Source organism: Neltuma alba, unplaced genomic scaffold (assembly GCF_004799145.2).
Source record: "Neltuma alba isolate B1F8T4 unplaced genomic scaffold, ASM479914v2 tig00012126_pilon, whole genome shotgun sequence".
NCBI lineage: Eukaryota > Viridiplantae > Streptophyta > Magnoliopsida > Fabales > Fabaceae > Neltuma > Neltuma alba.
Genome location: NW_021636678.1, coordinates 284,547 through 299,681, shown reverse-complemented (window position 1 = coordinate 299,681; position 15,135 = coordinate 284,547). Strand labels below are relative to the sequence as shown.

Below are 15,135 nucleotides of genomic sequence, written 5' to 3'. Positions count from 1 at the left end.
ATTAGACATGTAATTAAGGGGTTTCGTATTAATAAAGCAACTAATGTATTTTAAGGCCTCAAGCTTTTGCTGACTATAATGAACAGCACACACACACCCCTTTCATAACAACTTCCTTGACTAGGTTATATGCATATTAGCCGGGTAGTTTCTTCATTTTTTTTAATAAAAATATCAATTATATTAAAACGATAAGGCTTGTACAACTAAAGATGAAGTAATGAGATCCACATAGAGAGAGAGAGAGAGTAATTTCTTCATTCAAACAAGGCAGGTTTATTAACAAGTTTTTGGTTGAAATGGTCAGTGGTCTTATTATTATAAGGAGAAGAATACAAGTTCGAATCACAATAAGCGTACTTGTTAGGAGGACGTTACTCGACAAAAATTAATTTCAAATCTAAAATAATTTTGGGAGACTCTGGGTTTGTACTAAAAAAAAACACGACAGGTTTTGTGAAGGAGGGTTTTGGTACACCTTGGTTTTTTTTTTTTTTTTTGCCAGTAATATTTACACACCTTGTTGAGAATAGCTTAGAGCAAAATTCAAAATTTAATATGAGAGTAACTTTTTCTCAAAAATTTTAAGAACGCATATCCATCTGGGAATCAAATACACATTAGTGTAGTCACCGATGGTTGGATGAGTAGAAATGATTTATAATGTCTTTTAAATTAGATCGTTGGCTTAAACGTTATAATAAATGAACAAAATCATGACTCTCGATTTACCCTAACAATACTCAACTTTAATTTATACGGTGACCACACACACACACACACACACTGATTCCAGACCAACTCGCGTTTAACTAATTTCATGGAGAAGCAAATATGGTTGGCATTAAATATAACCATAGTATCAAGTAATTTTAAATCATATGAACTCATGGAACGTGGATAAATATTTATTTACGTGACATCAACTAGCACCAATTTTAATGTTCTACCATGTGTTTTAAATTCTGATTGACCAGACATCTATCGAAACTAAATATTTATTTAACTATGTAGGCATAAGCTTATTTATCACATTACATAAATTATTTTATTTTTTATGTCTTATTTATAGTTCTGTGTTATAGAACATTATTCAGTTTATCGAAACAGTAACAATTTCAAAATAAAATGTATTATATAAATTATACTCCTTCGGTCTTTAATATAGGACCCAGTTCTTGAGTCGGTCTTTGTCCTAAATATAAGACCCATTTATCATATTTATCAATTTTTTTTAAATTACCCCTATAGATATTCTCTCACCCATAATCAAGTAGAAGAGGGAGAGGGGGTATTAAGAAAGATGATTATGGTATTTTGGGAAAAATGTGTCACTTTTCTTATAATTAACTAACTTACCTAACTTCTTTAATCTAATTAAATTAGTTAAATGGATCTTATATTAAGAACCGGAGGAGTAACATTTTTCTTTCCATGGGACACACGCACACGCACAGAGAATATAACTAGACTGGGCTAAGCGGTAAAAAACTTCCTAATTAAAAAATTAATTATACACGGATACTCAAGGGCTCAAGTCTGTGAGCGGGTGCACATTTATGGTCTAATTATTGAGTTTTGTGCAGATGTCTTTTATTTTACAAATAAATGAAAATAACTGAAGAAAACTTACACGGTTGACACCCATTGAATATATGTTCCGCTTGACTTCTTAAACAAATTTTAAGGATCTCTAAGGAATTAATTTCTTGATTAGAGATTTGACCAATTTTTTAAACCTGCAATGAGTGTACAACATACTGCCCTGGTTTTTAATATATAACTGATTTTAGTTCTATATGTAAGATTTATTTCTTATATTTATTATTTTTTAAAATTATTTTTATTAGTACTCCTCAACCATAATCAAATAAGAGAGGGAGTTAGAATATTAAGAAAAATACTTATAATATTTTAAAAAAATGTGTCAGATTTTTATAATTAACTAATTTATTTAGTTTTTAAAAATTTAATTAAATTAATTAAACGAGTCTATAGGAGCAGAAGACAAAAAATACAAAGGACAGAGCGATACAGCGGAGGGGGAAAATATCGTGATGGCGATACGATAGGAGGAAGAGAGAGAAGAAAAGGCAAATGGGGGTATGTATGGAGGGGACAAGTGCTGCTCACGCTTTGAGAGTGTGTGGTACTCTTGCGCCCAGGTGCACCAAAGTTCTTATCGTAACTCCATAAAAAGTAAAGCATTGCCAAAGTTTTATTTAACTCTCCATGTTCTGAAAAAAAAAAAAAAAAAAACTCTCCATGCGCCCTTTATTATCAAGAAAAGAAACCCTTTGCTAATTTGCGCCGCGGGGGTGTTCCCTACGCCCCCTCCCCTCGCCCCCCCATCAACCCTGCCCGTCAGTACCACGACAAGCCCACTTCCCAATAAAAACACAGCAACTTTCCACCACCGTCAAGACCCACGCCGTCACTTGCTCCCCCGGTCCAATGCCTCCTCGACAACACTCCCCGGGCTTTAACGCCGTTTGTACCTTCTCCGTTAGAGCCGCCTTTATTTGTGATCTCATTCCTCATCGTCTGCTTTTTTTTCTTTTCAAAAAATATTTTCTCACTGAAAGAGAGGTTTTCTGTGCTATTACCGGCTGTGGCCGGTCATTCTTACTGGTTAATGCCGGTGGCTGAGCACGGTTAAGGATTGACCACGGTTGAATTGTTTGTACACAGTTTTGACCACTCTGGTTAAGTCTCCCTTCGGCCTACACAGGGACAGATACTGTAAGTTGTTTCTGGTGCAGATAGCGTTTATCTTCTGAGAGAGGAAGAGCGACAGAGTCCGTAAAATATTGTGTTCCTGTAATCGCGTGTGGTCAATTTAGTGGTCGATTGGAGCAATAGGTTGAGAATTGTGAAGCGGCGTTCGGAATTGTGTGGTGTTTCTGCTGAAGAAGCCCTCTTCTGAGCGTCGAGGCTCGGTTTTTGATTGAAGGTGGTGTATCTGCGTGTAGCTTGCGGAGAAGGACGGGAGACGAGGAAGCAAGAAAACTAAGGCCTTGCCGATTTTGAGAGTTTTGGTATTTTGGTTTGGTCATCTGGTCACTGGTCCCCGTATTTCTTGCCGGCTTGTTTAGCTGTGGGTTTTGGACGGGGGGGAATTCGTGAAGGTATCGGTCTTGGTCTTGGGATGTGATATCACCTCGGAATTGTCTAGAAAGTGTCTCAGATGACAGATCTGTGCTGAGATATCAGAAAAATGGCATCACCAGAGGTATCGATAAAGGGAAATGGCGTGAACGGGATGGGGGAAGGCTTTTCTTCTGGTTATAGCAACCATGACGATGCTAGGAACGGTACAGAGGGTCAAAATGCTCATTCATTAACCGGGAAAGGTAATTCTAGCGAATTAGTATTATTTCCCCTCAGAAATTTGAGGTTCTTCAAATATTTGGAATGGATGACTGCCTGTTAACATTTTCCCTCTGCCTCACAGAAGCAGAAGCTGCGCTTTACAGAGAGCTATGGCATGCATGTGCTGGTCCTCTTGTTACAGTCCCCCGGGAAGGAGAGAGAGTCTTTTACTTTCCCCAAGGACATATCGAGCAGGTGATTCCCTAACGATTTCCGAGCCTCGGATTTTTCGTCTCCTGTTAGTCGTTCTTATTATCCAAATTTCTAGTTGCCTTGATATGATTTTCGCAATGTTTATTATTATCAGAGTTCAGACGGGTCACGACTTCTAGAGTCTGACTTCTGGCCCTGATTTTTTTATCATCCCCTTGCTACTTAGCGATGTATTTGCGCCGACATATAGCTTCAAGGCCTTTTTTTTAAATCAGCTAATTTACAAGAATTTTATTGAGGTTGCTGAGCATCTGTGTTTGTTTTCCTGCCACATTAGGTTGAGGCGTCCACTAATCAGGTGGCGGACCAGCATATGCCCTTGTACGATCTCCCTTCCCAAATCCCGTGTCGGGTGATCAACGTGCTGCTGAAGGTAACGATACTTGATCTATGCCGAATTATCTATTCCGAAGCTTTTAAAGCAAGTGACCTTTATAAAGTTGTGACTGTTGAATGTTCCACATGGCGACTAATTTTATTTTAATTTCTTTCGTGGAAATTTCAGGCCGAGCCAGACACTGACGAGGTGTTCGCCCAGATCACCTTGGTTCCTGAGACCAGTGTAAGTTCTAGACTTGTCCAAGCCCCTAGGATCTGGAGAAATTATCACAAATATGGTTCTCATATATTTTTACTTTTTAAATTTGATTTAAATGCCAGGAAGGTGAAAAGACCGTGCAGGAGGAACTTTCACCGCCGCGATTTCACGTGCATTCTTTCTGTAAAACCCTGACTGCCTCTGATACCAGTACTCATGGCGGCTTTTCGGTACTGAGACGACATGCTGACGAATGCCTACCTCCTTTGGTGCGTATCACTTTTCCCGCGCTCTACAGTAAAATATATCTGGTCAAAACTGATTGGGATTCTCTGCTTCTCTGTTGACAGGATATGTCTAAGCAGCCACCTACCCAGGAGTTAGTGGCAAAGGATCTGCATGGCAATGAGTGGCGATTCAGACATATCTTTCGTGGTAATTACTCGTAATTGACAATTCATCTGGTAATTGTGGGATATGCTTGGTGGTGAATATTGAGTCAATGCCTACTCTGGAATACATGCTGCTGAGAATTAACTTGGTGTCCAGAGGATTGAGACCCAATCTGCACTTCAATTAATATTTTTTGCTGTTTAATTTGCTAGATAGCTCGGCATCGTATTTGCTGTTATCTTTTCTGATGATTGTGACTGGTGACAAAATCTTCAGGTCAACCACGTAGGCACTTACTGCAGAGTGGTTGGAGTGTTTTTGTCAGCTCCAAGAGGCTCGTTGCAGGGGACGCCTTCATATCCTTAGGTTTGTATGCTTGGAATGGGGTTTTAGACTGCGCTAGTTTACTTTGCTTTTCTTTTTTGAGATGGGACTAATTAGGAACGTCCAGGGGCGAGAATGGGGAGCTTCGTGTTGGTGTCAGGCGGGCAATGAGGCAGCAGGGTAATGTTCCATCCTCAGTGATCTCCTGTCATAGCATGCATCTCGGTGTCCTTGCGACTGCTTGGCATGCTATCTCAACTGGCACCATGTTCACTGTTTATTACAAGCCTAGGTTTGTAGCTCACTGTTGAAACTATGATTATATTAAATCTTTTTAGCAGTTTCAGCTTGAATGCATCATTTTCTGGTGTTATGAATGTTACTGTTCATGATTATGTGATTGGTATTAGGGCGTATATTTCAATTTTCCATAGTAACATTCATTGTACTTCATATAATTTGCTGTAGGACAAGTCCAGCTGAGTTTATTGTTCCATACGATCAATATATGGAGTCTCTAAAAAATAACTACACAATAGGGATGCGATTCAAAATGAGGTTTGAAGGTGAGGAGGCTCCAGAGCAAAGGTATGAACATTTAACGTTGTCTTTTTACTTTTGTAGTGCCTGATTCTAAGTGAAGAAAATTCCTCTCTTGTAGCATCTTCTCTTCTGCTTAAAATGTAATCGGTGAGAGTTCAATTACTAGAATACGAGTTAAAAGTGGAAGAACTTTTTTGACATAACCTCTTCAATTGTAGGTTTACTGGTACCATTGTTGGAATTGAAGATGCTGATCCCAACAGGTGGCCGAATTCCAAATGGAGATGCCTCAAGGTTGTACTTGCAGTTTTTATCTTGCAATTATGTATGACTTTCAAAATGTCACAAGGCATAATAGAGTTCCATTGTATCTTCCAGGTGAGATGGTATCTTCCTGAAAGTGAGATGGGATGAAACTGAGAATATCCCCCTTTGACTCGAGAAGGTATGAATGACTTACTATTAGTGTACAGTCTTTTAAAAAATATTATGCATTTGCAGTCTCATGAAGTCTGACGTTTTTGTTTGGTGGTGGTTGGGATGGGGGGTTTAAACATGCAGCCTCATCTAAAGTAAGTAAAGACCCTTCACTGGCAAGTGGGTTTCCAAGGGTCTTGCAAGGTCAAGAATACCCGACCTTGGGAGGCAGTTTTGCAGAAAGCAACGAGTCTGTTACTGCAGATGATGAAAAGATTGATATGGTTTCCACCTCAAGAAGATACGAGTCAGAGAGCTGGATGTCAATGGGGAGGCATGAGCCAACGTACTCAGATCTATTGTCACAATTTGGAGCCAGTGGAGATTCTTTTCGGCCACCCGTGGCTGGTCAGACTGGGCCTCTGGCTAGTCCTGCTAAAAAGCATTTGAGGGAACAGGATGGGAGGTTTAAGGCAATGACCAATCCATGGCCTCTAGGGCCCTCTGGTCTATCACTAAACCTCCTCGACTCAAATATCAAGGGTTCTGTGAATGGTGGTGATGTAACATATCATACCCCAGGGAATGTGAGGTATGGTGCGTTTAGTGACTACCCTGTTCTCCATAGTCATAAAATCCAGCAGTTACATGGGAATTCGTTGATGCCGCCACCAACTTCAACACCATATGAGAGTTCTCGTCCAAGAGAGTTGATGTCAAAACCAGTCTCAACACGTACAAGTGAGTCTGTCAAGCCAAAAGATGGGGATTATAAGCTCTTTGGCTTCTCACTTATCAGTGGCCCTGTTACACAAGAGCCATCTGTATCCCAAAGAAATGTGACTCGCGAGTCACCAGGTCACATGCATCCTGCATCTTCCAAACTTCATGAAAGTGATGATAAATCAGATCAATCAATCGAGGGGCTCAAAACCAGCTGATGTGGCTGCTGACGAAGACCCAGAGAAGTCATTGCAAGCTTCTCGTGCACATCTGAAAGAAGTTCAAGCCAAACTGCCTAGTGGTTCTGCTAGGAGTTGCACTAAAGTAAAATATTCTCTCTTTTTTCTGTATTTGATAATTTTTCCCCCCCATAAAAACAGAAGGTGGGATTTAGAAAACTAATCATCAATTCTCAATTCTAGGTACACAAGAAGGGAATTGCACTTGGTAGGTCAGTGGACCTCACAAAGTTCAACAACTATGAAGAATTAGTTGTTGAGCTAGACCAGCTGTTTGAATTTGCTGGTGAATTGATGTCTCCTAAAAAGGATTGGCTTATTGTCTATACTGATGATGAGGATGACATGATGCTTGTTGGGGATGATCCATGGCAGTAAGTACCATTAAATTATACATCCACTGAACGTTTAACTGAATTTTATGGTTTATCTATACGGGGCCTCATTTGCATGAATTTACTAAATGCAGGGAATTCTGTGCCATGGTTCGCAAAATTTATATCTATCCCAAGGAGGAGATTCAAAAAATGAACCCAGGTACACTAAGTTTAAGGAATGAAGAGAATCAGTTGGCTAGCGAAGGTGCAGAGGCCAAATTGGAAGTCAGTTGCATCATTTAGCTTTGGTGCCTGATAATTCGTAGGTTTGTTTTCTGTAGTTTCCAGGTAACTCTGCTCCTCTGTTTCGTTTGGATTTGATGTCGTGGTCTCTCTAGATGACCTTCATTTTTCATTTGCAACTAGTCCATTTTATTTTGTTGACAATTGGAGATTTCGAATGTATCCTAATTTGTGATTTAATTTATTTTGATTCTCCTATTTAGGGCTGGAAAGTGGGATCTACTGAAAAGCCATCCAGTCGGAGATAGGATCTGAAGACGGAAGCCGTGCTGTGAACTGACGAGGGACTAGTTGAATCAGAATATGGATAGCATGAATTTATATATCCATCCGATTTTTGGACCCATCTTGGAATTAGTTTAGTACATCTTGTGCGTCGAGCGACGTGAAATATGGCCTTGAATTTTTCAACCCCCCTGCCTTGTAAATAGCTGTTCCGCTACCCCCTCCCCTCCCCGACCCCACCCCAGCCCGCCCCATATGTAAGTAAGTTCATTTATGTGGTAGGTGCCTCATTGGTAACATCCAGTTTATCTGATTTTGATGTCTTTGATTGAGGATTGAGATAGAGTAGTAGTATTTATGGATTACCGTTTACAAGGTGTATATTTTTATGCTGCCTATACAATTTTGAAAGGCTTAATGACATTTCTTGTTTTATGACCTTGCTCTGTTGGATGGAGGATTGGACTATTGTGTGGGGAAGGTGCAATGAAGGAAAGACATGTCCGTGCCAGATGCGGAGAATACTTGGCCATTGCGTCTCTGCCTTCATTTGCCATGATTTGGGTCTTCAACTTCACTGGCCCAAATGAAACGTATTTTCTTGACTAAAAACAAAGCTCCTTTATTGAAAAGAGAGGTTTCCGTTGAATTTGACGGGGACATTTGTGTTGATGGTTAGTAGTTGAAGATTCATGGTTTTTTTAACGCCTTTGACGAAGAAAATGTATTTTTTCAAGAACTTAATTTAGTGGCAGCAACGAAACAGTTTGAATACTTTATTCAAAGTCGTACATATTCCTTGGTGCGATGTCCCCGCGGTTTTGCCCGATTCTTCAAATTATGAATGTCTTATTTTGTTGTGAATTATAATTTTAAAAAGGTAAATATGGTGTAGAAGTGTTTTTTATTTGGTTGGTTTTTTTTTTTAAAAAAAAGAAGTGATATCTAATTTGGTATTTTGTAAATTAAGTCAATAATAACAATGTTGTATGGTATTTTTTTTTAAAAAAAAAGCCGTTAAACTTGTTTAATACATTTTTGTTATTGGTTGCTCAATATTATTATTGTCAGTTTATAATTTATTAATAAAAACTTATTATTAGTATATTTCTTGTTTTGCTGCTCAATTCTTGTTATTTTCGATCCACAACTTGTTAATAAATTTTGGTTTTTTTGTCATTTAACTATATTTGTAAAATACTACCTCCGGTCTTAATTATAAGAGTCAGTTGACTAATTTGAGGAGATTAAGAAAGTAAGTTGAGTTAGTTATTTGTCCTAAATTGGTGTTGTCTTTCCTAAAATATCTTTGCTAATCAAGTGTATTGACTAGAACTATCATTGTTAAAAGGGTTATTTTAGAAAAAAAAATATATAAATATGAGAAATAAAGTGGATTGGGGTATTATATTTAGGACCGAACTAAAAGTCAAATAGAGTCTTATATTAAGGACCGGAGGTAGTACTAGATTAAATATCACTTCCTCTCTTCTCAATTGAAATTTACATTTCTAGCTTTTTTTAAAATGTGATTTTTTTTCTTTTTATTGTAAATTTTGAGTCTTATTTTATTGTGAATTATAAATATGATAATTGGATTAAGAAAATAAACATTTTGAATTATATGCATCAAATCTAAATGTTTTTAATTATTTAAAGAAAAATATCAAAAAAATAATTTTTTCAAATAAAAAATTATTATAAAATATATTGTCATTTTTTTTACGATATAGTAATCAATACTGATTTAAAATTTTAAAATTTAATAGTCATTTTTTTTAGATTTTCTTATTATTTAACTACATGAGAATCCTTATCTTACAAAGAATTTTAAAAAAAATTGTTACATTATCCATAACAATGCAACTAGCTAAAAATTTTAAAATTGATTTTTACAGTGATACTAGTGATGAGATTTCGAATTGAGATGATTCGGGCTCCTTATACGCTCCTTACATGGGCAAGCTTGGGTCCATTAAAGAGGGAACCCACTAAGGATTGAGTTGGCCCAATAATTCAACAACAAGTTGGCCCAAAAAATTAACAACACAAACTACTTTTAAAAGCAATCAAAATCAATCAAAGTTGATGTAATGGAAGGAATTAGTCCCTCAAAGCATCTCCATTCTCTTGCACTAATGGAAGATCATCTTCACATGTAGCGTGGGGGAAGGGGCAAGGTCTGCAACTGCTTTGTGCTCAATTGGTTCCATAACATGAAAATCTTTCTTCAATTAAAACACATGCGACTACATACCATTCATAGTTTATTTGTATTCGAAGAAAAGAAACAAAAACTAGTCGAAATTGCAACTTGATGCCCAGGGAAAAAAAACCTAACTCGGGGAGGGGGTGTTAATCTAAAAAAAAAAAGAAAGAAAAGGAGAAAGGAGAAAAGGAAAGGAAATTTTCAACTAAAAGTTTGTATCTTTGCCCAGATGACCTAGATCCCGCCATGGTAGCCAGCTGACTCCAACAGTACTGCTTTGATTTGCTCCGGATGAAGAAGGTCTTCAGCTTCCTTCCATTGCTGAAACAAAGTGAAGGTTAGTTTTTATGGCCATCACAGCAAGCTTAAACACAACCACGTTTTCTGGTTCAAGATTGTCTTTAGAAGCTACATAAAATGGCATCTTACGCGTCGCTAGAAATATCAGGGACAAGTTACATGATGATGAGGATACCAGGTTGATACGTACGCAAACAATTATGATAGTATCTCTTCTCGTACAAGGTATATGAAGCTCCAGATAGACAGGATACAAAATTCACTAGTGATCAAACAGGTTGAAACTGATTTGTAGGTATTGGTAATAATAGGAGTCATACCTCAGCTCGAAAGATATCCATGGCAAATCCATTAAAACAGCTAATAACAGCTTGATGGATGTCTAACCCAATGCTGTCCAAAGCCTTCATGGTTGAAAGCAAGAGGCCAGGCTTGCGACCACAAAACATGTGAATATTTACAGCTTTTCCTTCGCGCATCCGAACCTCAATCTATGTACGACGTGAAAAAATATAAGTTACATGACAACATTAAGAAACAGTTATACTAGTCTGTGCTGGTTAAAATAAAGTCGTGAGATGTGACCCTGCTAGTCAACAAATTAAAAATTCTAAATTTGGTGGCAGGATAGCAAGATCTTCTCATGAACACACACAAAGAAGGCCTTTGGGAAACCACATATCGCATGTCCCTTAAAATATATCATTATGGGAAATGTAAGATGGGTAAAAAACCTATTTATGACATTCATCAGTTATTACTTCATTTTTCAGATATAACCTGATGCTAAAGATGCTCACTGTAGCACATAAGAGAATGAGACAAGGTGTTATTCATAAGTAGTGCCTCTTGAAATGAGAGGCGTAGCATTCAATGAAATTAGATGAGGGTTTTTCGATGCGTCTTAGGTGCCTTTGTTTTTGAAAACAATAAGAAAAGCTTATTAACCCAACCCAAAAATGTAAAAATACTACAAGCATAAAATAGGAAACTATAAAACCCAATCTCAAAAGCCCAACCCAATCTTTTAGATTTAAGGAATCGAGTATAATAGTAATTCTTATCTAAGACACTACCTAGATTATTAGGCTTTCAGGATTTTGTAAGCGAACACGAAAACGCATAGCCATAGTGGACTTCAGCCACACTAAAACACATGGTCAACAAAACAGAGAATGAAGCAAGATTCTAATATATTATGGTTGCAGTCCACTGTAATCATCAATATTTTCTGTTTTCTGGAACTTCTTGCCTAAGTTGTTTAAAGAGTCAGAAGGTTAAGGGTTAAAGGTGCCTTTGGACTTTGACTGCTTTAAAGGGAAGGGCAAAAATGGTCATTTGTAGCAAAGGTTTATATCACCTTTAGGTGTTGAATATCGACTTTTATTCAGATATTATACCATGGTGGCATCTAGGTATCGCCATATAGTCACGTAACAACTGACCCAACATAGGCATCAAATTAGGGTATCCAAGACAAGAGAAGCAAGATGTCAAGACCAAGAACCATTTCATTCAACATCCAAAATTACATCTATAATCTATTATCTCATTGTAAAATCTACGATATTAGTCCCCACCATTTACTTGAATTTTCATAATAACCCAATGCAAAAGGTGCATGTCCTAGCACTTAGACAAGGCGTTATTCCTGGCTAGCATCACTCACATTATGATTGGTGGTGCATTCAACCTAGTGTCATAAAATTTTTCTATTGTTATTGGGCTGTGTCTTCGCTGCGTAAGTATTTGAAAACAATAAAAAGAGTAAGTTTATTAGCCCAACCAAAAATATAAAAATAGTATTAAAATAACATAGAAACTCAAACCCATCCTCAAGTAAGTCATATAGGTTTAAGAATTTTTTATTTGAAAAAATTATTTTAAAAGATTATTTAGGTTATTAGATTTTTTTTAAGGTTTTGTAAATAAACACAAAACAATGAAGACATCATGGACTTCAGCCCCACAATAATGCAAATGATCCACAAAACAAAGAAGATAATTGATGATTATAGTGGACCATAACCACACCATATTCATCATTAGCTTTAGCGCGCTGCTTTACTTGCATGTGCGCCTTTCTAGCACATCTTGCCTAAGCTGCATTTGAGATTCAATGCATTAAGGATGCCTTTTGCCCTTGACTACCTTTAAGGCAAGGGTAAAGTCGGTAATTTGTAGCAAAGGATTATATATCACCTTTTAGATATCATCAAATATCAACTTTTGTTCGGATATGATGCCAAGATGGTATCTAAAAATCACCGTATAATCATATGACAAATCTAGGCATCGAAGACGACAAGGAAGCAAGATGTCGCGATCGATACATCCAACACATCCATGATTACACCTAAAATAATCTATTATCTGAAAGTAATGGACAGGGAAAAAAAAACATGCATGCCATTGATACGTCCACGATAATATCAGAATAGACAATACTTTACCCTTGCAGGTTGGCCATTAGGGCTTGGCAATGAGCTAGGGCAAAGTTCATCCTTTATACGGCTGGGTAATGCAGGCGGAGTAGGTGTCAGAGGATGAAAGCTGGGGGCAGGAGTACTTAGCGAAGAGCCAGAGGGAGTTGACTCCAATTCGTTATTGATGGCACTGATCTTTTGTATAAGTTCTTTCAGGTACTCAATCGCATCCCCAAGGATTGAAGCCCTGTCCATCTATTCAAACAAAAGCATGTCAAAATATTCAAAATTTTGAAGGCATGTTACAGAGGATAGATCGTAGGATGTCATGTTAATATATATTGGGCAAAAGATATTTCACAAAAGAAACAACAAAGAGGAAAAACTTAGATCAGATCCAGTGTGAACAAGGTGAAGTTAGATAAATAGAACTACAAAATATAACATCGCTCAACCCTCTCCAGCTACTATGTTACAATTATCTTGGACTAAATCAGCAGCTTCATTAGCAGTCCTGCAAACCAAGATCAAAGAGAAGTACAAAATATATTGACAGATAGCTATGCCGATCTGCAATAGAACAAGGACAATTAAATAAATTGCACCCAGATCAAGTTGGGCGGTATCATATTCAACTCATTTGAAAATAACCTGTATGTGTAAGTGAGAACTTGAGGAAAAAGGAGTCAAGTAAGCAGATTATCGACTTCAAATTGTCTTGATGAATTAAAAATTAAAAACAACCAAAAATATGAAAGGCAGATCAAAGAGCACACAGTAAAAATAGATACTCTCTAACAGCATCGGATGGGATCACAGTTGGCTCATCAATTAAGAGGAAGAAGTGGGGTAAAATTCTTACTTTGCTAATCTTTGGAACCACGGACCTCAACATATACAGCCTGTCATTGAGCTTCTTCCGACGACGTCGTTCAGCCATCAAATTCTTCGCAGGCATTCCCTTCTTCTTCCCCTTCTTATCGCCACCATCACCACCAGTCACCGCACTGTTCACATTCGAACTGCTTCCTCCGTTCTTGCCGTTCTCCTCCGTCCTCGTATTCTCAGTCAACTCATCGGAGTCGTAATTCAACCCAGACCCATCAAGGCTAGCGTCTTCCATTTCTTCCCAACTACCCATCTTCCTCTTCTTCTCATTCCCCTCTCCAATTTCACTCTTTCCTCCGTCTCTCTCTGAATCGTTATTCGCTAGCTTCTTTCGAAAAGCCACTCTCTTCTGAAACAGAGTGGGTTGTGCTCCGGAAGGAGGTAATGATTCAAGGGGTCTCAAAATCTTGGGTCTATTTAGGAAGAGCGGTTTTCCATGACCTTCCTCGAAACCCCGAAAACCCGAAAAACCGATTTCGGTTATCTGCGATATATCTGACATTGGGACTTGTGGATCTGAGCATAAATTAGGAAGGCTTATCTGGTTGTTATTTGAGCCGAAATCGGTGAAGCCTCGCAGAAGGCTAGAGCTGGAAGCTTGAGGCTCAAGAAACCCGACATCGCAACCCGCATCAAAACCATGGTCTAAAGGGTTGTTACTAGGGATGACATTGAGAAGAGATGATAAGGTGGGTTTCGGAGGAAGAAAGTACGGAACCTGAGATGGGTCGAGATTGTTGAAGACGGTAGTAGATGGGGAACACGAAGATGAGGAATCTACTGGGTTCAGCAATAAACTATCTTGGTCAGCGAAGTTGGGAGAGAAAGTGATGTCTCTGATAATTTCTGGTTGATTTTGGATACCATTGTTCGCGATGTACCAATCGTCATCGATTTCAAGCATGGGTTGAGAGCACATAGAGAACCCATCTCGTCCTTGTTCTGGACAAAACCAGAATGGCTCTGGTTTTGGTTCTTGTCGATGCTGATGTTGGCGTTCACGTTAGCCCATGAAGATGGAGCAGTAGAGTCGCCTCCTTCTCTGTTTTCGTCCATCCAAGCGACGCCGCTTACTCCAGAAATCATTGTGAAATTCTCCAGTGACTGAAGCTTCTGGCTTTTCGTTCGGGCAGAAGATGAAGAAGAAGAAAAATTGGCTGAGTAGCTGAAGAGGGGATGGAGAAAGAGAGAGCTTTTTTTTTTTTGGGTGACAGAGAAAGAGAGTTTAATGGAAGCGGACGTTGCAGAAGGAAAAGGGCATTGGCTTTTTGTAACTTAATTATCAAAGGATTGCGACAAGCAAAGCATTGTCTGCGAACGTTGCCAGAGCACACAGCTTCTCACATCCAGCGAGAAATTTCCGTGCAAAAAGTGTTTTCTTTTGCCGATAGAATTCTTGTGAAAAAACACACACTTGATATTTAATCCGATACTTTGGTTAAAAATATAAGATACTCTTCTGGTTATTAATATAAGACCTATTTAATTAATTTAATTAGATTAAAAAAATTAGATAATTTAGTTAATTATAAGAAATATGATACGTTTTTTCTTAAAACACTCTAATCATCTTTTTTAATACCCCTCTCCCTCATCTACTTGATTATGGTTAAGGGAGTATCCATAGGGATAATTTAGAAAAAATTGATAAATATGAGAAATGGATCTTATATTTAAGGTCAAAACTAACTCAACAATTAGATCC

At 38.0% G+C, this 15,135-nt stretch overlaps 2 pseudogenes; one reads left to right on the top strand and one right to left on the bottom strand.

The window, feature by feature from the left end:
• The first annotated feature begins 2,732 nt into the window (after positions 1-2,732).
• Positions 2,733-8,045, top strand: LOC114723238 (auxin response factor 2A-like; annotated as a pseudogene).
• A 1,879-nt stretch (positions 8,046-9,924) lies between these two features.
• LOC114723232 (transcription factor ICE1-like) lies at positions 9,925-14,529 on the bottom strand (annotated as a pseudogene).
• Positions 14,530-15,135: the final 606 nt, after the last annotated feature.